The following is a 12,089-nucleotide window of genomic DNA, read 5'->3' as shown; positions in this document are numbered from 1 at the left end:
GAACACTTTATTATAGAAAGCTGATACCCCCAAAAGAGAGAAGACCCCGCAATCATACTCACCAGACTACAAATGGGAGCACTTGCAGTGGAACGCACATCCATACACATCAGATCGCACAGACGCACACACATCAGATCGCACACACCCACATACATCAGATCGCGCACCCATACACATCAGATCGCACACCCACACACATCAGATCGCACACCCACACACATGAGATTGTGTTGCGGACGGGGGCCGCTGCCGCTGCAGGAGAAGCTCGGATCTGCGTTCGTTACTGCGGCTCGAGTGGTGACCGGACCCGGGCTCATACGGCCGTCCATCCTCATAACCGTAGGAAGGGAGTATTTACAGGGGATTGATCTGTCGGTTACGCCACCCTAGGGTTGCGGTGAGAATTGGTAGCACTGCCGCTGCCTGGTGATGGGGCGCCCAGGGCTGATGGAGCGGGGCAGCAGGATGGAATCCCCTCCACGAATAGGGGAGGTGTAGTCCAAGGGCCCAGGTACACGGGAGCAATGGCTGCAGGAGGGGACGTGCCGGGTTGGATTGGGGGTACATGGTGTACTCACAGTTCAAGAAATCACACAAAAAGTCCAGTGGTAAACCAAATTGCCAGTGACCGGTCGCTTCCGGCGGATGTATTCGGGTCCCACACCTGGGTGTAGCAAACAGGGGTCCCTTCCTCCTGAACTCAGTGTCTATGTCTCTTCTGGGACAACTCCGCTTGGAACAGGGAAGTCCACTCCCAGTACTGTGTATGTTTGGGAGCTGTGGCCCGCGAAATCTGACCCTTGGGATTTTTGTGGGTTCTGACGGACACCCTATCCCCCGTGTTGGGCTTCTCTTTCGCTCTCTGGGCTTTAGTGGAACAAGGCCTGAAACCTTGTCCTAGGGTCCTGGTTAATTAACAAGGGGCTTGCAACCTTCCTTGTCCTAGGGTCCAGGTACCCCGACTGTGCATGGCCTCCGGACCGGATTCCCGCTGTCGGCAGTGGCGGGCTACAACCCTGCCCCCATCCTCTTAAGGTCTCCCGCGATTGGATCTCTGTCGCCTTCAGTCCTTTGTTGCCGTCTGCCACCTACTCCAGTAGTCCAGGGGCCCCAACCCCCGACTCCACTGCGCTTCCATACTCCTCCACTGTCAACTGCCAGACTAGACTCTCAACTTCAACTGCTGTGTTCCCACCCTTGACACCTCAGGACCCCTGGGTGGGCACTCCCATCCACCTGGTCTCACCCACTGGTGTGCCCCCATTGTCATGAGGGGGTGACTAGGCTTTACTAGCAGTGTGTTGCGCCTGGGTGTGGGTTTTGTGTTGGTTTCCAAGGAGGATGGAGTATGGTACCACTTCTGTGACTACCTGGATTTGCCAGGGCATCACAATTGCGCATACAATCAGATCAGACACATACATTAGGTTGCATATGTGACGCCCTGGACCCCAGGGGTCACAGGTCACTACACCACACACCCCCCCCATCTTAGAAAGGTAACACCCGTCAAACAAAAGACCTGATTGCCTCCCTCAGAGTCAGACAGGCACACCAGGTGGGCGGAGTCAGGCGGAAAGACACGCTCAGATTGCGCATACAGTCAGATCAGACACATACATTAGGTCGCACACCCACACACATCAGATCGCGCACACAATCAGATCACACACACATCAGGTGGCGCACACACACACACAGACACACAAACATCAGATCGCACACAAACACAATCACTCATATTGCTCACACAATCACACATCAGATCACATACACACTCACCACATCCAGCGATACTGATTGCTTCTGGCTAGCAGAGAATCCAGGGACGCGGTGCGGTGGAACGCAGAGGACTTGAGGTGGAACGCATCGATGAGTTCCACTACCGAGTCCTACATGCATTCCACTGCAGTGCGTCCCAACTTCCCCTGCTGGCTGGAAGCAATGCATATCGCCGGATGTGGTGAGTGTGTGTGCAAAATGATGTGTGTCAGTATGAGTATGAGTGCACGAACTGATGTGTGTGAGAATGAGTGTGTGTGAGTGTCAGTCAGAAGCAGGGGAGGATGAAATACAGTATACCTGCTTTGAGCGCTTACCGAGGATCGCAGAAAGACCTGGGGGGGTTCTGCTTTTTGGGGGGTAAACTTATCCCCAACGTTTTTTCCCCAAAACTAAGACCTTCTCGATAATAAGCCCTAGTGCTTTTTTGGGCAGAAAAAAGTATAAGACAGTGTTTTATTTTTGGGAAAACATGGTATAAGTGGAGACAGATGTATAGTTTGTGTAGACATGTTTTATATTGTCTGTACCTGAAAAAAAAAGTAATCAGAAATATGAAAACGTGTGATATTAAGTCATGTAAAAGGTTATGAGGAAACCTCTGTACTTACAAAGCATTTTCTAGTGTGTTTAGCTCTTCCTTTTGCTCTTGAAACTTCTTTATTATGGTTTGTTTGAAGTTCTTCCTGTTGTACATGGAACATCTATCGTCAGCTTATATGTAAATGTATAAATACCAGTAATTTGAATAGAATCAGTGAACAATTTTCGCCTGTTAACCCTCTATACCAAATACTTTGCCAACATTTTCGATCTCCATCACACAAATGATACAGTTTTGTCTGTGTTGAGCTACCACTAGAGGGCGCTCGCTGTATAGGGACAGAAGAAGCCTCAAGAGACATATCCTTTTATTTGTGGATGACAAAGTCATTTGAGGTCTTGATATTTTATGTAGGGAGTTGTAGTTTTGCCTGACACCATTCACTTAACCATTTAATGTATTGAAAAACGGGAAACAAAAATTATAACATTTTTTTAGTTGTGAAAAATTGTTAAAAACGATTGTGAATATAACATTTTGGTGTGACTCCATTTTCTGAGACTTGGAAGTGTAGACCTGAGCATTTTTATGGACACCATTTTCACGCACATATGATGTGTCAATCTATTTCTATTGAATTTCTTGTACAAACAAAAGAAAAAGGATAACATGACCAAACGCCCATTATGCTAAAAGGTGATAATTTTTATTGAAAATAGGGTACGTGCAGGGCGGCACAATAACAAGTGGGAACACGGGCAAGGGGGTCACAGATAATTATGGGATAATACCCAACTACTGGCAATCAAAACCTGTTCATAAACATAATGTACATAAAAATTGTAGCAAAATTGTATGTTTAAAGCACAAAACTGCCAGAGGTTCTCCATGCAGGAGGTGAATTGATGGGCATCACCGGGCCAAAAGATCCCACAACATATTATATCATCATCGCTACCACAGCAATAAGGCAGTTAAATAAAATGCCTACAATAGTATCATGAAAAGTCAGTATATACTGCTGCATATAGTAAAATGTGGTGGGAGCAAGACCCTGGCACAACTGAGGCTGGTACAATTGTACCAACAAGACTAGGACACTTAGTCTCTATTGTCACAATACCTGAAGGGAGAACCGGTGATCCACGTGGTGCCCGTGATCCACGTGGTGCCCGTGTCCACCCGACGGCCGTTTCGGCTAAGGAAATCGTCAGGGTAGAGAAGCAACCGAAAAATGATATTCTTACGTTTCAACTCTTTTCTTTTTGTATTTAACGGGAGGGTAAAATAATTTAATATCTTGATAGATTGGACTGTTACAGACCCCCAATAACTAATGTTTGTGGCTCTGGGCAAATGTCCATGCGATCTGGGCGTCCTCCACACATCAGCCGTGACTTTTGTAAATGTATATAATATATAATGTCTGATTATTTCTACAGAAGCCATATTAAGATATTGCCTCATTTTTCTTTTCTTCTCACTTGTATGTAACAAGTCAGGTTACAATTCCTCTAACGTTTGTTACCCATAAAAAACGCTTTGGCATTTTTGTAAATAAGATCTGATACATGAGTGGCTCCCAGTAAGGTGCAGCTATCTGTGTAGTAGATATATATCATGTGCAGACAGGTTCTATATTATCTGTACCTGAATACAATGAATCAGAGATAAGGAAACATCTATATCATTATGGAATCTATAAGGTTTCTACATGAGATCAGTGATTCTCTGCACTTACATAGTGGTGGTCGTTGTCATTATCAGTTGTATTTTGTTCTGAGTTTCTTCCTCTGTTATATTCTCACTATTGTGCAAGGAAGATACAACTTGTGTTAAATGCTAAAAACTTCACTAGTACAAGCAAATATAAGAAGCTTTATAATATATTTTATCCACTTATGAGCCACTTCTACTCCCCCACATCCTGAACTAACCATCAACTCTGAAAGAAAAAAAACAGATTAAACCCATCAGAGTCAAAGCAAAATGGACTGCCATCTCTGTGTGGTGTATGATTACACAGCCCATTATAGTCTATGGAAAGGGAGGAGAAGTGAGGAGCAGGGAGAGAAAACAGGAAGAGACTCAGAAATATCGTGCTGCAGTTAGAGAATAGCTAAACCTATCCAGGAGCTGACTTCACAGCTTCACTGCTGAGTACTACTGTATTTAGCCCTGTGCCAGAATAATAGATGGGCCCTGCGTAAGAATAACATATGGGCCCTGTGCCAGAATAATATATGGGCCCTGTGTAAGAATAATATATGGGCACTGTGCCAGAACAATATATGGGCCCTGTGCAAGAGTAATATATGGACCCTGTGTAAGAATAATATATGGGTCCTGTATTAGAATAATATATAGGCCCTGTGCCAGAAAAATATATAAACCCTGTGTAAGAATAATATATGGGCCCTGTGTAACAATAATATATGGGCCCTGTGTAAGAATAATATATGGGCCCTGTGCAAGAATAATATATGGACCCTGTGTAACAATAATATATGGGCCCTGTGCCAGAATAATATATGGGCCCTGTGCCAAAATAATATATGGGCCCTGTGTAAGAATAATATATGGGCCCTGTGTAAGAATAATATATGGGCCCTGTGTAAGAATAATATATGGGCCCTGTGTAAGAATAATATATGGGCCCTGTGCAAGAATAATATATGGACCCTGTGCCAGAATAATATATGGGCCCAGTGCAAGAATAATGTATAGGCCCTGTGTAAGAATAATATATGGGCCCTGTCTAAGAGTAATATATGGACCATGTGCAGAATAATATATGGGCCCTGTGCCAGAATAATATATGGACAATGTGTAAGAATAATATACGGGCCCTGTGTAACAATAATATATCGGCCCTGTGCAAGAATAATATATGGACCCTGTGTAACAATAATATATGGGCCCTGTCCCAGAAAAATATATGGGCCCTGTGCCAAAATAATATATGGGCCCTGTGTAAGAATAATATATGGGCCCTGTGTAAGAATAATAAATGGGCCCTGTGTAAGAATAATATATGGGCCCTGTGTAAGAATAATATATGGGCCCTGTGCAAGAATAACATATGGGCCCTGTGCCAGAAAAATATATGGGCCCAGTGTAACAATAATATATGGGCCCTGTGCCAGAATGATAAATGGGCCCTGTGTAAGAATAATATATGGGTCCTGTGTAAGAATAATATATGGGCCCTGTGCCAGAATAATATATGGGCCCTGGGCCAGAATAATATATGGGCCTTGCGTAAGAATAATATATGGGCCCTGTGTAAGAATAATATATGGGTCCTGTATAAGAATAATATATGGGCCCTGTGCCAGAATAATATATAAACCCTGTGTAAGAATAATATATGGGCCCTGTGTAAGAATAATATATGGACCCTGTGTAAGAATAATATATAGGCAATGTGTAACAATAATTTATGGGCCCTGTGTAAGAATAATATATGGGAACTGTGCCAGAACAATATATGGGCCCTGTAAAAGAATAATATATGGGCCCTCTGTAAGAATAATATATGGGCCCTGTGTAAGAATAACATATGGGTCCTGTATAAGAATAATATATGGGCCCTGTGCCAAAATAAAATATAAACCCTGTGTAAGAATAATATATGGGCCCTGTGTAAGAATAATATATGGACCCTGTGTAAGAATAATATATGGGCCCTGTGCCAGAACAATATATGGGCCCTGTGTAAGAATAATATATGGGCCCTGTGTAAGAATAATATATGGGCCCTGTGCCAGAATAATATATAAACCCTGTGTAAGAATAATATATGGGCACTGTATAAGAATAATATATGGGCCCTGTGCCAGAACAATATATGGGCCCTGTGCAAGAGTAATATATGGGCCCTGTGTAAGAATAATATATGGGCCCTGTGCCAGAATAATATATAAACCCTGTGTAAGAATAATATATGGGCCCTGTGTAAGAATAATCTATGGACCCTGTGCAAGAATAATATATGGGCCCTGTGTAAGAATAATATATGGGCCCTGTATAAGAATAATATATGGGCCCTGTGTAAGAATAATATATGGGCCCTGTGTAAAAATAATATATGGGCCCTTTGCAAGAATAATATATGGGCCCTGTGTAAGAATAATATATGGGTTCTGTATAAGAATAATATATGGGTCCTGTGCAAGAATAATATATGAGCCCTTTGCAAGAATAATATATGGGCCCTGTATAAGAATAATATATGGGCCCTGTGTAAGAATAATATATGGGCCCTGTGTAAGAATAATATATGGGCCCTGTGCAAGAATAATATATGGGCCCTGTATAAGAATAATATATGGGCCCTGTGCCAGAACAATATATGGGCCCTGTGCAAGAGTAATACATGGGCCCTGTGTAAGAATAATATATGGGCCCTGTGCCAGAATAATATATAAACCCTGTGTAAGAATAATATATGGACCCTGTGTAAGAATAATATATGGGCCCTGTATAAGAATAATATATGGGCCCTGTGTAAGAATAATATATGAGCCCTTTGCAAGAATAATATATGGGCCCTGTGTAAGAATAATATATGGGTTCTGTAAAAGAATAATATATGGGTCCTGTGCAAGAATAATATATGAGCCCTTTGCAAGAATAATATATGGGCCCTGTATAAGAATAATATATGGGCCCTGTGTAAGAATAATATATGGGCCCTGTGTAAGAATAATATATGGGCCCTGTGCAAGAATAATATATGGGCCCTGTGTGAGAATAATATATGGGCTCTGTATAAGAATAATATATGGGTCCTGTGCAAGAATAATATATGAGCCCTTTGCAAGAATAATATATGGGCCCTGTATAAGAATAATATATGGGCCCTGTGTAAGAAAAATATATGGGCCCTGTGTAAGGATAATATATGAGCCCTTTGCAAGAATAATATATGGGCCCTGTATAAGAATAATATATGGGCCCTGTGTAAGAATAATATATGAGCCCTTTGCAAGAATAATATATGGGCCCTGTATAAGAAAAATATATGGGTCCTGTGTAAGAATAATATATGGGCCCTGAGTAAGAATAATATATGGGCTCTGTATAAGAATAATATATAGGCTCTGTGTGAGAATAATATATGGGCCCTGTATAAGAATAATATATGGGTCCTGTGCAAGAATAATATATGAGCCCTTTGCAAGAATAATATATGGGCCCTGTATAAGAATAATATATGTGTCCTGTGCAAGAATAATATATGAGCCCTGTGTAAGAATAATATATGGGCCCTGTATAAGAATAATATATGGGCCCTGTGCCAGAACAATATATGGGCCCTGTGAAAGAGTAATATATGGGCACTGTGTAAGAATAATATATGGGCCCTGTGCCAGAATAATATATAAACCCTGTGTAAGAATAATATATGGGCCCTGTGTAAGAATAATATATGGGCCCTGTATAAGAATAATATATGGGCCCTGTGCCAGAACAATATATGGGCCCTGTGCAAGAGTAATATATGGGCCCTGTGTAAGAATAATATATGGGCCCTGTGCCAGAATAATATATAAACCCTGTGTAAGAATAATATATGGGCCCTGTGTAAGAATAATCTATGGACCCTGTGCAAGAATAATATATGGGCCCTGTGTAAGAATAATATATGGGCCCTGTATAAGAATAATATATGGGCCCTGTGTAAGAATAATATATGGGCCCTGTGTAAAAATAATATATGGGCCCTTTGCAAGAATAATATATGGGCCCTGTGAAAGAATAATATAGGGGTTCTGTATAAGAATAATATATGTGTCCTGTGCAAGAATAATATATGAGCCTTTTGCAAGAATAATATATGGGCCCTATATAAGAATAATATATGGGCCCTGTGTAAGAATAATATATGGGTTCTGTATAAGAATAATATATGGGTCCTGTGCAAGAATAATATATGAGCCCTTTGCAAGAATAATATATGGGCCCTGTATAAGAATAATATATGGGCCCTGTGTAAGAATAATATATGGGCCCTGTGTAAGAATAATATATGGGCCCTGTGCAAAAATAATATATGGGCCCTGTATAAGAATAATATATGGGCCCTGTGCCAGAACAATATATGGGCCCTGTGCAAGAGTAATACATGGGCCCTGTGTAAGAATAATATATGGGCCCTGTGCCAGAATAATATATAAACCCTGCGTAAGAATAATATATGGACCCTGTGTAAGAATAATATATGTGCCCTGTATAAGAATAATATATGGGCCCTGTGTAAGAATAATATATGAGCCCTTTGCAAGAATAATATATGGGCCCTGTGTAAGAATAATATATGGGTTCTGTAAAAGAATAATATATGGGTCCTGTGCAAGAATAATATATGAGCCTTTTGCAAGAATAATATATGGGCCCTGTATAAGAATAATATATGGGCCCTGTGTAAGAATAATATATGGGCCCTGTGTAAGAATAATATATGGGCCCTGTGCAAGAATAATATATGGGCCCTGATTAAGAATAATATATGGGCCCTGTGTGAGAATAATATATGCAGGGCCGGCGTCAGCACCCGGCAAACCCGGGCAAATGCCGGGGCCCTGGAGAGCCGGGGGGGCCCACTCGGCCTCGTCAGTTCTCCTGTCCCTTGGCCGGGGCCCACTCGCCTTTACAGTTCTGCGGTCCCCGGCCGAGTTCCGGGGACCGCAGTCCTCGGCAGCAATCTGCGGCGCCGTCACTTTAAGGCGCGCAGAGATCCTCGTTTGAATTTCATCTGTGGGCGGAGCTACCGCCTTCTCAGTCCCACAGATGAAGGAGGCGAACTTCTGTCCGGCGCTGTGTGGGCCCCCTCTCCACCGTGACCTAATCGGGTAAGTGCCCTCCCCGCCTCCCCATTATAGGCCCCGGTGAGCTGCTTCTACCCCCTGGATGTATGCCCTGGCCCCTGCCAATGCCCCCACCCGCCGATTCCGCGGGTGTGGGCCCCGCCGAGCCGCGGGTGCTGGCCCCGCCGAGCCGCGGGTGTGGGCCCTGCCGAGCCGCGGGTGCTGCCAGTGCCGCGGGTGCTGTACCCGCCGAGCCGCGGGTGCTGGCCCCGCCAAGCCGCGGGTGTGGGCCCTGCCGAGCCGCGGGTGCTGCCAGTGCCGCGGGTGCTGTACCCGCCGAGCCGCGGGTGTGGGCCCTGCCGAGCCGCGGGTGCTGCCAGTGCCGCTGGTGCTGTCCCCGCCAAGCCGCGGGTGTGGGCCCCACAGAGCAGCAGAGTTGTGTGCATTTGTCTGAATGTAGCAGAGTTGTATGTGTTTGTCTGTATGTAGCAGAGTTGTATGTGTTTGTCTGTATGTAGCAGAGTTGTATGTGTTTGTATGTAGCAGAGTTGTATGTGTTTGTATGTAGCAGAGTTGTGTGTGTTTGTCTGTATGTAGCAGAGTTGTATGTGTTTGTCTGTATGTAGCAGAGTTGTATGTGTTTGTATGTAGCAGAGTTGTATGTGTTTGTCTGTATGTAGCAGAGTTGTATGTGTTTGTCTGTATGTAGCAGAGTTGTATGTGTTTGTATGTAGCAGAGTTGTATGTGTTTGTCTGTATGTAGCAGAGTTGTATGTGTTTGTCTGTATGTAGCAGAGTTGTATGTGTTTGTCTGTATGTAGCAGAGTTGTATGTGTTTGTCTGTATGTAGCAGAGTTGTATGTGTTTGTCTGTATGTAGCAAAGTTGTGTTTGTCTGAATGTAGCAGAGTTGTGTGCATTTGTCTGAATGTAGCAGAGTTGTATGTGTTTGTATGTAGCAGAGTTGTATGTGTTTGTATGTAGCAGAGTTGTATGTGTTTGTCTGTATGTAGCAGAGTTGTATGTGTTTGTCTGTATGTAGCAGAGTTGTATGTGTTTGTCTGTATGTAGCAGAGTTGTGTTTGTCTGTATGTAGCAGAGTTGTATGTGTTTGTCTGTATGTAGCAGAGTTGTATGTGTTTGTCTGTATGTAGCAGAGTTGTATGTGTTTGTCTGTATGTAGCAGAGTTTGTGTGTGTGTTTGTCTGTATGTAGCAGAGCTGTATGTGTTTGTATGTAGCAGAGTTGTATGTGTTTGTCTGTATGTAGCAGAGTTGTGTGTGTGTGTGTCTGTCTGTATGCAGCAGACTTGTGTGTGTGTGTGTGTGTGTGTCTGTAAGTGTATATGACTGTATATATTTGTCTGTTTATATGTATTTTTGTGAGTTTGTCTTTAAATATGTATATGTTCGTATCGGTGTCTGTGTGTGGATGGGGCCCACTGGGACTCTTCCGCCCGGGGCCCACAAAAACCTGGAGCCGGCCCTGAATATATGGGCTCTGTATAAGAATAATATATGGGTCCTGTGCAAGAATAATATATGGGCCCTGTATAAGAATAATATATAAGCCCTGTGTAAGAAAAATATATGGGCCCTGTGTAAGAATAATATATGGGCCCTGTATAAGAATAATATATGGGCCCTGTGTAAGAATAATATATGAGCCCTTTGCAAGAATAATATATGGGCCCTGTATAAGAATAATATATGGGCCCTGTGTAAGAATAATATATGAGCCCTTTGCAAGAATAATATATGGGCCCTGTATAAGAAAAATATATGGGTCCTGTGTAAGAATAATATATGGGCCCTGAGTAAGAATAATATATGGGCTCTGTATAAGAATAATATATAGGCCCTGTGTGAGAATAATATATGGGCCCTGTATAAGAATAATATGTGTCCTGTGCAAGAATAATATATGAGCCCTGTGTAAGAATAATATATGGGCCATGTATAAGAATAATATATGGGCCCTGTGCCAGAACAATATATGGGCCCTGTGCAAGAGTAATATATGGGCACTGTGTAAGAATAATATATGGGCCCTGTGCCAGAATAATATATAAACCCTGTGTAAGAATAATATATGGGCCCTGTGTAAGAATAATATATGGGCCCTGTATAAGAATAATATATGGGCCCTGTGTAAGAATAATATATGGGCCCTGTGTAAAAATAATATATGGGCCCTTTGCAAGAATAATATATGGGCCCTGTGTAAGAATAATATATGGGTTCTGTATAAGAATAATATATGTGTCCTGTGCAAGAATAATATATGAGCCCTTTGCAAAAATAATATATGGGCCCTGTATAAGAATAATATATGGGCCCTGTGTAAGAATAATATATGGGCCCTGTGTAAGAATAATATATGGGCCCTGTGCAAAAATAATATATGGGCCCTGTCTAAGAATAATATATGGGCCCTGTGCCAGAACAATATATGGGCCCTGTGCAAGAGTAATACATGGGCCCTGTGTAAGAATAATATATGGGCCCTGTGCCAGAATAATATATAAACCCTGTGTAAGAATAATATATGGACCCTGTGTAAGAATAATATATGTGCCCTGTATAAGAATAATATATGGGCCCTGTGTAAGAATAATATATGAGCCCTTTGCAAGAATAATATATGGGCCCTGTGTAAGAATAATATATGGGTTCTGTAAAAGAATAATATATGGGTCCTATGCAAGAATAATATATGAGCCCTTTGCAAGAATAATATATGGGCCCTGTATAAGAATAATATATGGGCCCTGTGTAAGAATAATATATGGGCCCTGTGTAAGAATAATATATGGGCCCTGTGCAAGAATAATATATGGGCCCTGTTTAAGAATAATATATGGGCCCTGTGTGAGAATAATATATGGGCTCTGTATAAGAATAATATATGGGTCCTGTGCAAGAATAATATATGAGCCCTTTGCAAGAA

The 12,089-nt window shown here is 42.3% G+C and overlaps 1 long non-coding RNA gene across 1 annotated transcript in view; it reads right to left on the bottom strand.

Annotated features, from left to right (window-relative positions):
• Nucleotides 1-2,417: 2,417 nt before the first annotated feature.
• LOC142292291 (uncharacterized) overlaps nt 2,418-12,089 on the bottom strand; it is a 30,465-nt gene continuing 20,793 nt past the window's right edge. The window contains exons 2-3 of the long non-coding RNA XR_012750595.1: nt 4,071-4,136; nt 2,418-2,471 (exon numbers count right to left, since the gene is read on the bottom strand). This is a non-coding gene — a long non-coding RNA (uncharacterized LOC142292291). The remainder of the gene's footprint in view (nt 2,472-4,070; nt 4,137-12,089) is intronic.

This window comes from Anomaloglossus baeobatrachus, chromosome 1, assembly GCF_048569485.1.
Source record: "Anomaloglossus baeobatrachus isolate aAnoBae1 chromosome 1, aAnoBae1.hap1, whole genome shotgun sequence".
NCBI lineage: Eukaryota > Metazoa > Chordata > Amphibia > Anura > Aromobatidae > Anomaloglossus > Anomaloglossus baeobatrachus.
This window is presented reverse-complemented; position numbering and strand designations above follow the sequence as displayed.